General features: G+C 43.3%; 2 long non-coding RNA genes across 6 annotated transcripts; both read left to right on the top strand.

The window, feature by feature from the left end:
* The first annotated feature begins 436 nt into the window (after window positions 1–436).
* On the top strand, window positions 437–4,020 carry LOC126988813 (uncharacterized). The gene is made up of 2 exons (XR_007742545.1): window positions 437–580; window positions 3,663–4,020. It is a non-coding gene; the product is annotated as an uncharacterized LOC126988813 (long non-coding RNA).
* A 114-nt stretch (window positions 4,021–4,134) lies between these two features.
* On the top strand, window positions 4,135–11,815 carry LOC126988811 (uncharacterized). 5 transcript variants are annotated; one of them, XR_007742542.1, is made up of 7 exons: window positions 4,135–4,372; window positions 5,047–5,439; window positions 8,056–9,097; window positions 9,486–9,556; window positions 9,744–9,858; window positions 10,063–10,237; window positions 10,548–11,815. It is a non-coding gene; the product is annotated as an uncharacterized LOC126988811 (long non-coding RNA). The 5 variants fall into 5 exon arrangements; XR_007742544.1 differs by lacking the exon at window positions 10,548–11,815 and having other exon boundaries at window positions 5,225–5,439; window positions 10,063–10,540; XR_007742541.1 differs by lacking the exon at window positions 10,548–11,815 and having other exon boundaries at window positions 5,136–5,439; window positions 10,063–10,540.
* The last annotated feature ends 797 nt before the right edge of the window (window positions 11,816–12,612 follow it).

Here is a 12,612-nt window from a genome sequence, read left to right as displayed (position 1 = left end):
GCCCATAATAGGATACGTAATGATATATAAGTACTATAGCTAATATAATGCCTATACTATACTATATTATATTAGCTAACAGGCAGATGTGGCAACCCTGTCTGTTGGGCCATAGCAAGCTAAACACCGAGAAAATGGCCACAATTAAGTCTTGATATTGAAATTTTGGTCAAAGTGAGTGTATTTAGGCTAAACACTTGAAAGAAAAAGCCTTAATTTATATTTTTAGGACTCGCAAACAGGCAGATTTGGCAGGCCTGCGCACGGCGGATGGTTCTTCTCTGGAAATTTCTTTTATATTTGATGGCCTTAATTAGTTTTAAGGCTACTCGCTATATTATCGTGTCTTTATATTGATTTATTTATAGATCGTTCCTGTGTAAGATTTTTTATAAGAGTGAATGAGGAACCACGATTGGCGCCCGCCGAGAGAAGCGAGGATTTGGCGCGACGGGCGTCACTCCCGGGCCGACCTCCATCCCAGGCAGACGTACGGCAGGACGCTCCTCGTTATGGCGCCAAATATTCATCACTGCAAGGCCCTCCCCGGTTATTATGGAGCCAGCATGACTTTATAAAGGTAAGTTAATGACAGGGAGGGGGGAGAAGGGCGAGGGAGGTGAATATAATATGTATTGCGAGGACAAACTTAATTATTTCTTTCAGCGATATCAATTTGTCTCATTATTTATTCATCCGTGTTATATTTTCGTGGTAATTTATAGTTTTTAGTTTAATTATAATGTTCTTGAAAGGCTTATTAATTATTTGGCTGACAGGTTACGCATAGCTTAATTATTCCTTTGTTACGTATTCCATTAATTATTACAGTCATTTATTCTCTCATTACCTTATTTATTCTTGTTATTCGTCTGTGTTATATTTTTTGCGGTAATTCAGAGTTTTTAGGTTCATTTAATATTCTCGAAAGGCTTACTAATTCACTGGTTAGGCTTATTTACTCCTATATCACTTATTTTCTTATTCTTTTTATTCTTTCATTACTTCATTTAATTATCTGTTAGAGTTTCCCGGTAATTTAGCTGTTTTTTTAGCTTTAATAAATGTCTGGCTCCAGTGCTTATGTTTCCTTTATTAATGTGACCACGAAGCAAGTCTCAGGTAAGTTTTAATGTGTTTTTATTCAATGTTTAATTTCCACGACATTAAATATTGGTTTTATTAGTAAGGCGACGCGGAATGACGTTCGCGGCCATATCTCGCTCCCCGTAACACACGCTAATTAACCTTCAAACCTCCCGGAAAAACATAATTAAGGTGTGTAATTATCATAACTAATCTCCCGGGAAGCTATAGTATAGATTAAGCCTCAAACAACGCGTGAAAAATGGCTATTATATGTCTGCGTGGCTTTGGTCAGTGGTTTTGGCGGGAAATGGTCCAAAGCGTCCCTGTTCTCTCCTCTGATTGGCTCCCGGGAGTCTTGCTGTGCGCTGATTGGCTCCGAGTCCCGCCCTTTTCTCTCGAGCTCTCTGATTGGTCGCGGCACCTTGGAAGGACTCCGCCATAGCAACTTTTGGCGCCAACACCGTCAGTCCTGTCACCTTCAATATATATACCATGATGCTCAATACCTTGCCTCCACGAGCTTGCCAGAGGCGTGTTCAGTATTATTTGGGGTCAAAAAGTATTAAAAGTGATAGAAGTTATTAATTTGTCGCTGGATAAACGAAATTGGTTTTATTAATAGCGCGACAGTATCTCGCTGTCTGTCATACATGCTTATGAACCTTCAGACCTCCCGGAATAATAATTAACGTGCGTAAAAATTAAAACCAACCTCCTAGAAAGCCATAGTGAAAAGTAAGGCTTAAAAGAATCATGAAACGAACTATATCATGTCTACAATATCTCGGCACCTGTCATACACGTTTATTAACCTTCAGATATACCGGGAAAGTGTAATAAAAGTGCGTAAAAATTAAAACCAGCCTCCTGGAAAGACATAGTGAAGTACAAGGCTTAAATTAATCGTGAAAAGTACCATCATCTATGTCTGGATTTGGCGGGAGAGGGCGGCGTCCCTGTTCAAACCTCCCGGAAAAGTATAGAAAATTGCGAATGGAATTAAAACCAACCTTCTGGAAAGCCATATTGAGGTACAAGGCATAAATTAACCGTGAAAAGTACCATCATCTATGTCTTTGGATTTGTCGGGAGAGGGCGGCGTCCCTGTTCAGACCTCCCGGAAAAGTATAGAAAATTGCGAATGGAATTAAAACCAACCTTCTGGAAAGCCATATTGAGGTACAAGGCATAAATTAACCGTGAAAAGTACCATCATCTATGTCTTTGGATTTGGCGGGAGAGGGCGGCGTCCCTGTTCAGACCTCCCGGAAAAGTATAGAAAATTGCGAATGGAATTAAAACCAACCTTCTGGAAAGCCATATTGAGGTACAAGGCATAAATTAACCGTGAAAAGTACCATCATCTATGTCTTTGGATTTGGCGGGAGAGGGCGGCGTCGCTGTTCTCTGCTCTGATTGGCTGCCCGGAGCTAGCTGGGCGCTGATTGGCTGGGAGTTTTGGCGCCATTAAGGGCATCCCGCGTCCACCTTCACGCGGCCGCCACGCTGATACACGCTATTCTTCTTGCCCTTACGAGCTTCCTAAGGCCTTGTGCATTGTTATTTGAGGTAAGACAGTGTTGGAAGATATTATTCTGTTACTGGAGATACGAGAAAGCTGTGTTACGGGGCTGTGGAGGGCTGTGTGGCGTCTAATGTGTTGCGGTGACGGGCGGGGAGGCAAGCCGACACTATTTCTTGCCTTTGCGAGCTTCCTAGGGCCTTGTGCATTGTTATGTGAGGTAAGACAGTGTTAGTAAATATTATCCTGCTACTGGAGATACGATAAAGCTGTGTTACGGGGCTGTGTGACGTCTAATGTGTTGAGGTGACGGACGGGGAGGTACGCTGACATTTTGTTGGTGACGGGCGGGAGGGTGCTTGACAATATTTTTCTTACCTTTACGAGCCTTTGGCCTTTGTGCATTGTTATTTGAGGTTGTTACTGGAGATACGAGAAAGCTGTGTTACGGGCTGTGGAGGGCTGTGGCGTCTAATGTGTTGAGGTGACGCTGACAATATTTCTTACCTTTACGAGCTTCCTAGGGCCTTGTGCATTGTTATTTGAGGTAAGACAGTGTTAGAAAATATTTTCCTGCTACTGGAGATACGAGAAAGCTGCGTTACGGGGCTGTGTGACGTTTAATATGTGTTGAGGTGACGGGCGGGGAGGTACGCTAACAATATTTCTTGCGTTACGGGGCTGTGGAGGGCTGTGTGACGTCGAACGTGCTCAAGTGACGGGCGGTGAGACTTGCTGGGGCCTCTATAATTGTGTTGCGGTGCTGTTGGTGTTACCTTATTATTTTGTTACCAAGCTGTGATTATGTTATGTGTGTGGTGTGTTGCGTCTACGTGTTGGGGTGACGGTGGGCGGGGAGGTGTGTGACGTACGTGTGTTCAGGTGTTATGAGACGGTGTTACGTTATTATTTTGTTACCTACCAAACACCTAGCAGGCTTTTTTTATCCTTTTTCTGTTTTGTTGCCCTTGAGTTGTCTCCCTTACTGTAAAAAAAAAAAAAAAAAGTGTGACAGGGCCATGTCTAACTTCCTATATTTCTTCTTCCACAGGTGTCAAGTGCCCATGCTGTGGTTGTGGCACTGAAACACTACAACACCTTCTATTAGACTGTTACAAAAGCCAGCCCCTTAAAACACTCCAGAAGAAGAAGAAGAAAAAGAAGCATCCACTCAACAAGAACTTCACAGTGGGAGGCATTACAAAGGCCAGCCCCTTAAACCACTCCAGAAGAAGAAGAAAAAGAAGCATCCACTCAACAAGGACTTCACAGTGGGAGGCGTTACAAAGGCCAGCCCCTTAAACCACTCCAGAAGAAGAAAAGGAAGAAAAAGAAGCATCCACTCAACAAGAACTTCACAGTGGGAGGCATTACAAAGGCCAGCCCCTTAAACCACTCCAGAAGAAGAAGAAGAAAAAGAAGCATCCACTCAACAAGAACTTCACAGTGGGAGGCGTTACAGCCCCTAAACCACTCCAGAAGAAGAAGAAAAGAAGCATCCACTCAACAAGAACCAGCCCCTAAAACACTCCGGAAGAAGAAGAAGAAAAAGAAGCATCTCAACTAGGACTTCACAATGGGAGCCGTCACAAAGGCCAGCCCCTTAAACCACTCCAGAAGAAGAAAAGAAAGAAAAAGAAACATCTACTCAACAAGAACTTCACAGTGGGAGGCGTTACAAAGGCCAGCCCCTTAAACCACTCCAGAAGAAGAAAAGAAAGAAAAAGAAACATCTACTCAACAAGGACTTCACAGTGGGAGGTGTTACAAAAGCCAGCCCCTTAAACCACTCCAGAAGAAGAAGAAGAAAAAGAAGCATCCATACAAAAGCCAGCCCCTTAAACAACTCCAGAAGAAGAAGAAGAAAAAGAAGCATCCACTCAACAAGAACTTCACAGTGGGAGCCGTCACAAAGGCCAGCCCCTTAAACCACTCCAGAAGAAGAAAAGAAAGAAAAAGAAACATCTACTCAACAAGAACTTCACAGTGGGAGCCGTCACAAAGGCCAGCCCCTTAAACCACTCCAGAAGAAGAAGAAGAAAAAGAAGCATCCACTCAACAAGGACTTCACAGTGGGAGGCGTTACAAAGGCCAGCCCCTTAAACCACTCCAGAAGAAGAAAAGAAAGAAAAAGAAACATCTACTCAACAGGAACTTCACAGTGGGAGCCGTCACAAAGGCCAGCCCCTTAAACCACTCCAGAAGAAGAAAAGAAAGAAAAAGAAACATCTACTCAACAGGAACTTCACAGTGGGAGCCGTCACAAAGGCCAGCCCCTTAAACCACTCCAGAAGAAGAAAAGAAAGAAAAAGAAACATCTACTCAACAAGAACTTCACAGTGGGAGCCGTCACAAAGGCCAGCCCCTTAAACCACTCCAGAAGAAGAAAAGAAAGAAAAAGAAACATCTACTCAACAGGAACTTCACAGTGGGAGCCATCACAAAGGCCAGCCCCTTAAACCACTCCAGAAGAAGAAAAGAAAGAAAAAGAAACATCTACTCGACAAGAACTTCACAGTGGGAGCCGTCACAAAGGCCAGCCCCTTAAACCACTCCAGAAGAAGAAAAGAAAGAAAAAGAAACATCTACTCAACAAGAACTTCACAGTGGGAGCCGTCACAAAGGCTAGCCCCCTAAAACACTCCGGAAGAAGAAGAAGAAAAAGAAGCATCTCAACTAGGACTTCACAATGGGAGCCGTCACAAAGGCCAGCTCCCTAAGACATTGAAGAACAAGCTTATCCAACGCCTGCTACTGGAGTGTACTGGACTGGCGCCTGACAAGTGAACTGAGATGGAGTAACGATGTCAGGGTGGCTCCTTAAACAGGTGTGTGGATTTACCTTTTGCATTTGGTATTCTCTTCATTACTAATATATTTCCAAGTTTTTTTGTCTCATACATTAACAAGGTTTTATTATTAATATATCAATTTGGTATTCTCTTTACAATTATATCACCAAGTTTTTTCTACTAATATAGCAATCAAGGTTTTCATTAATATATAAATTACGTACTCTATTCTTTACTAATATATCAACAAGGTTTCCATTATTAACATCAACTAGGTATTCTGTTCTATTCAAGTATGACCTTGCTTTTCTTTGCAAATATATTCACACTGTTTGGGCAAGACTTTCTATATAATATCGAAGGTTTTTATTACTGATATAGCAACAAAATTATGGTATGCTCCTGCTGCCTTTAACAAGCTGTAGTTTCAAGTACTATATTAAGCCCTGTGGTTATTTCTATTTATATATGCAAATACTTATTATTATTATTATTATAACCTACGAAGGTGACATAAGTGAAAGCATTAGTTTCCCTTGCCTCAGTCAGCACCTCCCACTGATACGCTCACTTGTGTCTCCTTTTACATGCTTCGGTATTATGTACCTATGTAGTATATCAAGCCCTATTTTAATTTCTAGGTTCATATACAAATAAGTGACATAAGTGAGAGCATTAGTTTCCCTTGCCTCAGTCAGCACCTCCCACTGATATGCTCACTTCTGTCTCCTTTTACATGCTTCAGTATTACCCATGTAGTATATCAAGCCCTATTTTAATTTCTAGGTTCATATACAAATGTCTTTTAGTGTTATGCCATTGAAAGGAGTGAGGATGATAGTCCTTGCATGAGCTAATGATTATGAAGTTATTAAAATTAATGAAAATGAAGTAGATAGATAAGATTGAACCAAGGACGTATTATTATAACCAAATATAAACCTTTCTGCCATTTGTAAGCAGTGTAAATGATAATCCTTGCAAGAGCTAACAGTGGACCATATTGGCTATCTGGCGGTGACTGAGAAAGTACGGTTTTGACTTAACTCGGTTCCTCTTTTCTATTTCGGGAAAATTAATACTGGCTGTCGTTTTGAGCCAAATGTCCAAATGTGGTACCTAATGATTGAAAAAAAAATGTATTTACCCTTTGCTTTTAAGGTTTTAAGGTTTGCATCTGTGTGTGGTGTGTCTGACCACTTAGGGGCAAGTCAAAACAGTTCTTGTCTCCGAGTTGCCACCGGATAGCCAATACGGTCCATTATGAAGTTACTGACATTTGTATTGGTCCAAGTCCACACCAAGTTGATCTCTGGGCTGCAGGCTTCTGGTGTCCCCTGTAGTGAGGGATTTAGGCAGGCACATCACACTGTTGTCGTCTAGCGTTACTTTCGACGTCCTCACAGTCTGGCTCTTGAATTTCCACGAACATTTGCCTTCCGTAACCTACCTTATTTCCTAACTTTCCATACCCTTCCCTTCCCTTCTTTAATCTTCCCTTACCTTCCCTAACCTTCCTTACCCTTCCCTACCTTTCCTTACCCTTCCCTTCCCTTCTTTAATCTTCCCTTACCTTCCCTAACCTTCCTTACCCTTCCCTACCTTTCCTTACCCTTCCCTTCCCTTCTTTAACCCTTTCCTTGTGTGCGGTGTGGATGTGACTATCCCCTCAGGCGCAGTCGTGCAGCCCAATGGGGGGGTCTCTTTTAACCTCTGTATCTCAAAAACTATTCAGCACAGCTAAAAACCAAAAACACTACTGGAAAGAGGAGGTCCAGATCTATAGGAGTCGGTTATGTATGCCTATCTTGCGAACGTAAATGCACGTTCAGGGAGTGTTGAATGTTAACACTTGCGTCGGTGCGTGCAGGATGATCAGCCATATTGGGGTAACTGTGGACATCTTTCCTTCAGACTCTGGCAAGGGAGTATTGCCAACTGCAATATTTACAACTATTTGGTCAAAGAATCAGTCAGGTGAAGCTATGCAAAAATGACGCTATATTGGGCAAGAACATCCACCAGTTACTCGTCCATAGATTTGCCGCGCTGGGCTGATATGATTATCCACCAAATTTAGTGAAGAACCCACTCAATTGGCAATCCTGTGTTGTGAGAATCAGTGTTGGAACACTCATACGTGCGAGATTTGAGTGCGGGTGGAGCTCGCAGCAAGCGTTTAGCAGCACCAGCAAATACGCCTAACACTCACTGCGAGCGTTTAGCAATGAAAGGGTTAAATCTTCCCTAACCTTCCTTACCTTCCCATCCCTAATTTTACCTTCCTTACCCTTCCCTAACTTTCCATACTCTTCCCTTCCCTTCTATAATCTTCCCTAACTTTCCATACCTTACCTTCCCTTATCTTATCTAACCCTCCTTACCCGTCCCTAACTTTCCTTACCCTCCTCTTTCCTTCCCTTCCCTTCTTTTCCATAATCTTCCTTAGCCTTACTATCCCTAACCTTCCTTACCTTCCCTAACCTTCCTTACCCTCTCCTACCTTCTTTACCCTTCCCTACCTTTGCTTACTTTCCCTTACCTTCCCTAACCTTCCATGAAAACCTGGTTAATCATGGGAAATAGTTGTTATGGTTGCCTGGTACGTTTAATAATATGGACCTTGGCGTGACCACTCCCTTCCCTTCTCAGGTGGTGTGGAAGCGCTACACTCCACAGCCACAGAGGCGCCACCCTGCCAAGACCACAGCAAGAGGAGGAAGAGCTCTGCATTACTAAGTTAAGTACCTTGTCATGACATTCCGAGGGTTTTTCCTCATTTTTGCCTTCTACTCAAAACTTTACTTTCTAATGAACCTTATCTTTTTCTCAGCCTGCCTCCTCCTACTCCTTCAGCTTCCTTTACCTCCTTGTGTGAATCTGTCCGTCCCGAGATCCGGCGAGACCATCCCGACGTCGTAACACCCGTTTGGGAGTGGGGGGACTCATGAAGGCGGCGGCGGCAGCCCTAAGGTGGGGAGGGTTGCGCCGACACCTCCACTCCGTTTCGGCGGAATGTGGCTGGCTAGGGTGGCCTGAACCACTGTCTGGGTTGTTTGTCGTTCAGCTGGATTGAGGATCTGCCTCCCTTGAGGTGCACATGTCATAGTGGTGGCAGAAGAGAGTGTGAATGAAGCTGATGTCATCCCGACGTCGTAACACCGTTGGGTGGGGCGTGGCTCTCATGTCGAGTCTCCCCGCGGTGCACATGTCACAGAGGTGCAAAAAGCATGGCCTTCTTTCTTATCTTTTCCCCCTCCTCCTCACCTCCCCCCCCCCCCTCCCCCACACACCTCCTGCTGTTATATCGTCACCTTCGTAAAGAAACTGTCTAAGTCATTATTTTCAGGAAATCAGAAAAGAACTCATTATCTCATTTGGCTTAACACTCAGACTCTGAATAACGAAGGGAACCATACAAAATATGGGCGTCACATGTTAAAAAAATTAAAGTAAACAAAAACCTGGAAATCACTGAAAAAAGACTTAGGCAATTTTTTTATGAGGTTGGCGATGTTGAAATAGTTTTCTCTCCTCTATTTAGGGACATTCACTAATTTTCTTCTGTTCTCTTCCCCTCCTCCTCCTCCTCTTGCTCACTGGTGGATGGAGGAGGACCACTAGGATGAGGATGGAGAGGCGTTTCCACCATGAGGAGGCGGGAGACTAAAAGCAGAGGCATAGGAAGAGAAAGGTGAGCTGTGTTATCCCTCGCTATCCTGGATTTTCATTATTCATTTTTATTTCCTTCTCTGTTATTATATTTTGAATGGTAGTGTAACTAGTGGTAAAGGACAGGTTTGGGGCATAGGCTAAAGCTGCAGATGGTCGCAGTGCTCAGCGTTAGCACAGTTGCCTTCCCCAGGTAGCTTGAGGTACACATTTATCCCCCGGCTGCTAAGGGAGGATGAAGAGCTGAGTGGGCGTATGGTGATGTAGAATATAAGTCAAAGAAGATATAACGTTGTCCACACACAGAGTCATTATAGCTGCCACATCATCCAGGATAATCACAAACTCCTATTGATTCAGTTTGCAGAAGATGTAAACCTTTATATGACTTACAACAAACTTTCTTTCAGGGCAGCAAGACAGCAGATGTAGGCGTTGTAGATCAGGGAGGAGACACTTGACACAGCTTCATCACACTAAGGTAGCGAATGATTTCTTTCCTTGCTTCTTCACTTCTTCACTAGATAAGATTATGGCTGGAGGTCTAATAGTGCTGTTGAACGTGAATTTTTTAGCATGAAGTCATTAGCTGTGCCATCATCCAGGATAATCTTTCAGTTTGCAGAAAGTGTAAACCATTATCTGGCTTACAGTAGACTTTCTTTTAGGCCAGCAAGACGGCCAGGGCAGTCAAGAGGCGCAAGAAGACTGCAGTAGGGTGTGGAGAAGCAGTGTGAGTGAGTGGAGGATGCTTGACACGGCATTATCACATGCCTGGCTGAGGTACGTAGTGACTGATTTCTTTCGTTGCATTCAAAACTACATTAGATACGATCATGAGTAGAGGTCTAATAGTGCTGTTGGACATGAATTTGTTTAACCATGAAGTTGTAAGCTGTGCCATCATCCAGGATAATCACAAACTCTTGTAGACTCAGTTTGCAGACATGGAAACCTTTATCTGACTAACACCAGGCTTTATTCCAGGCCGGGCAATGAGAAGAAAGAAGACAAGAAGAAAGAAAAAAATACAAGAAGACAAGAAGAAAGAAGAAAAGAGAAGGTGTCACATATATACAGGTTAAAGGTTAAATGGAGGAGGTCACTCGTTCCTTCTATCTGAGAGGTCTGATGTGTAATGTACGAGGGATGTTATTTAAATGTGACATGCTGGGTAACATATGTAAGTGTAATGTGCTGGGTAACATTTAAACGTAACGTGCTGGGTAACATTTAAGTGTAATGTGCTGGGTAATATATGTATGTGTGACGTGCTGGGGAATATATTTAAGCGTTACGTTCTGGGAGAATATTTCGGTGACGTGTTGGGTAATATATTTAAGTGTAATATGCTGGGTAAAATATTTAAGTGATGCGCTGGGGAATATATTTAAGTGTAACGTGCTGGGTAACATTTAAGTGTGACGTGCTGGGGAATATATTTAAGTGTTATGTTCTGGGAGAATATTTAGGTGACATGCTGGGTAATATATTTAAGTGTAACGTGCTGGGTAACATTTAAGTGTGACGTGCTGGGGAATATATTTTAAGCGTTACGTGCTGGGGAATATATTTTAAGCGTTACGTGCTGGGGAATATATTTTAAGCGTTACGTGCTGGGGAATATATTTTAAGCGTTACGTGCTGGGGGAATATATTTTAAGTGTTACATGATGGGGAATATATTTAAAGGTCATATGGTGTCATAATACATTTAAGGTAATATGCTGGGGGAGGATATTTAAAGGCAATGTAGTAACTTATAGAGTAATGGTGATCTACGGTCGTAACAACCCTTGCTGCTACAACTATCACAACAACCCTTGCGAATTTGGCTTTCAACAACCCATACTGCTTCTGCTGCGTCCGCTATCATAACCCATCCTGCTGCATCCGCTATCACAGCCCATCCCGCTGCATCCGCTATCACAACCCATCCTGCTGCATCTGCTATCACAACCCATCCTGCTGCATCTGCTATCACAACCCATCCTGCTGCATCTGCTATCACAACCCATCCTGCGCCATCTGCTATCACAACCCATCCTGCTGCATCTGCTATCACAACCCATCCTGCTGCATCTGCTATCACAACCCATCCTGCGCCATCCGCTATCACAACCCATCCTGCGCCATCTGCTATCACAACCCATCCTGCTGCATCTGCTATCACAACCCATCCTGCTGCATCCGCTATCACAACCCATCCTGCTGCATCTGCTATCACAACCCATCCTGCTGCATCCGCTATCACAACCCATCCTGCGCCATCTGCTATCACAACCCATCCTGCGCCATCCGCTATCACAACCCATCCTGCGCCATCTGCTATCACAACCCATCCTGCTGCATCCGCTATTACAAATCGTACTGCTTTCAGTATCAACTCGTACTCCGCCATCACAACCCGTCCTGCTGCGTCCTCTATCACAACGTGTGCTGCTCCGTTATCACAACCCGTTCTGCTCCGCTATTACAACACGTACAGCTGCATCCGCTATTGCAACAACCCACGATGGTTTTGCAGTCACGACACGAATTGCTGCTTCGCCTGTCATTACCCCGAACTGATGCTCGTACTGCTTTTGCAGGTGCAACAACCTGTTTTGCTTCCACTGCTGAGTGATTAGTGCTCCTGCTGTCATAAAAACATTGTTGCAACTGTGGCAACAACCCAAATAATGAATTTCCTGATCAAAGATCAGAGAGGATTAGGCCTACAGGGGAAACCTCTTAAATAAAAACGCGCCTGGACTTTTACCTCTTGAGGTGGTGTGGAAAAAAAGTCAAAACGTGAAAATAAAGTATCATATACTCCTATGAAAGTGTCTCAGTCCTATGAGAACAAAAGGTTGAGAGGGCTTATCCTCCCAAATGAAAAGTTGATAAAATTATATTGTTTCTTACATAAACGTTCGTACTTGCAGTAAGGGTAATAAATACTGATCTCTGTGAATAAACAAATATACATAACAAGTAAAAGAAAGTTGAATAAAATGTTTTCCTGGATTCCCAGTCAGCAGCATAAATGTAACGCAAGGGTTGTAGTCGCTGGCCAACTCCAGAGTCGTGAGTGTTTGTCTGCGTCCTCTGCCTGGCTCCCTCGACCTGTGGCACTACACTGTATAGAATCCGGCGAGCAACACTCACCTTGTGATAGCTATTTCCGAAGGCCATGAAAGAGGAGTTGGGTTCTCGCAAGTGTTTTTCATGCTGTAGAAGCTTATCAAACTATCACCACACTCATCAGACTCTTCATGGAAATATTACTAACACCTGTATGAAAGCCTTACCATACAACCTCTATCTATGCCTAACCAAATACTTACACCATACCAAATACCTACCAAGCAACCTCTACCTTTACCTTACTGGATACTTGCAGCACCCACTTGTAGACGTTGAATTTTTTTGCCCTTGTATTTATGTTTTATTTCTTACCATATGATGTGTCCACCTGGAGGGGAGTGGGTCTAATATATAGTTTTTTCCTTGATGCCCTTTTGTGGATGTAAATACTAATCGGCAACGATAACA

The sequence above is a fragment of the Eriocheir sinensis genome, chromosome 70, assembly GCF_024679095.1.
Source record: "Eriocheir sinensis breed Jianghai 21 chromosome 70, ASM2467909v1, whole genome shotgun sequence".
NCBI classification, from domain to species: domain Eukaryota; kingdom Metazoa; phylum Arthropoda; class Malacostraca; order Decapoda; family Varunidae; genus Eriocheir; species Eriocheir sinensis.
The sequence above is the reverse complement of the archived record's forward strand: the minus strand, read 5'-3'. Positions and strand labels throughout refer to the sequence as shown.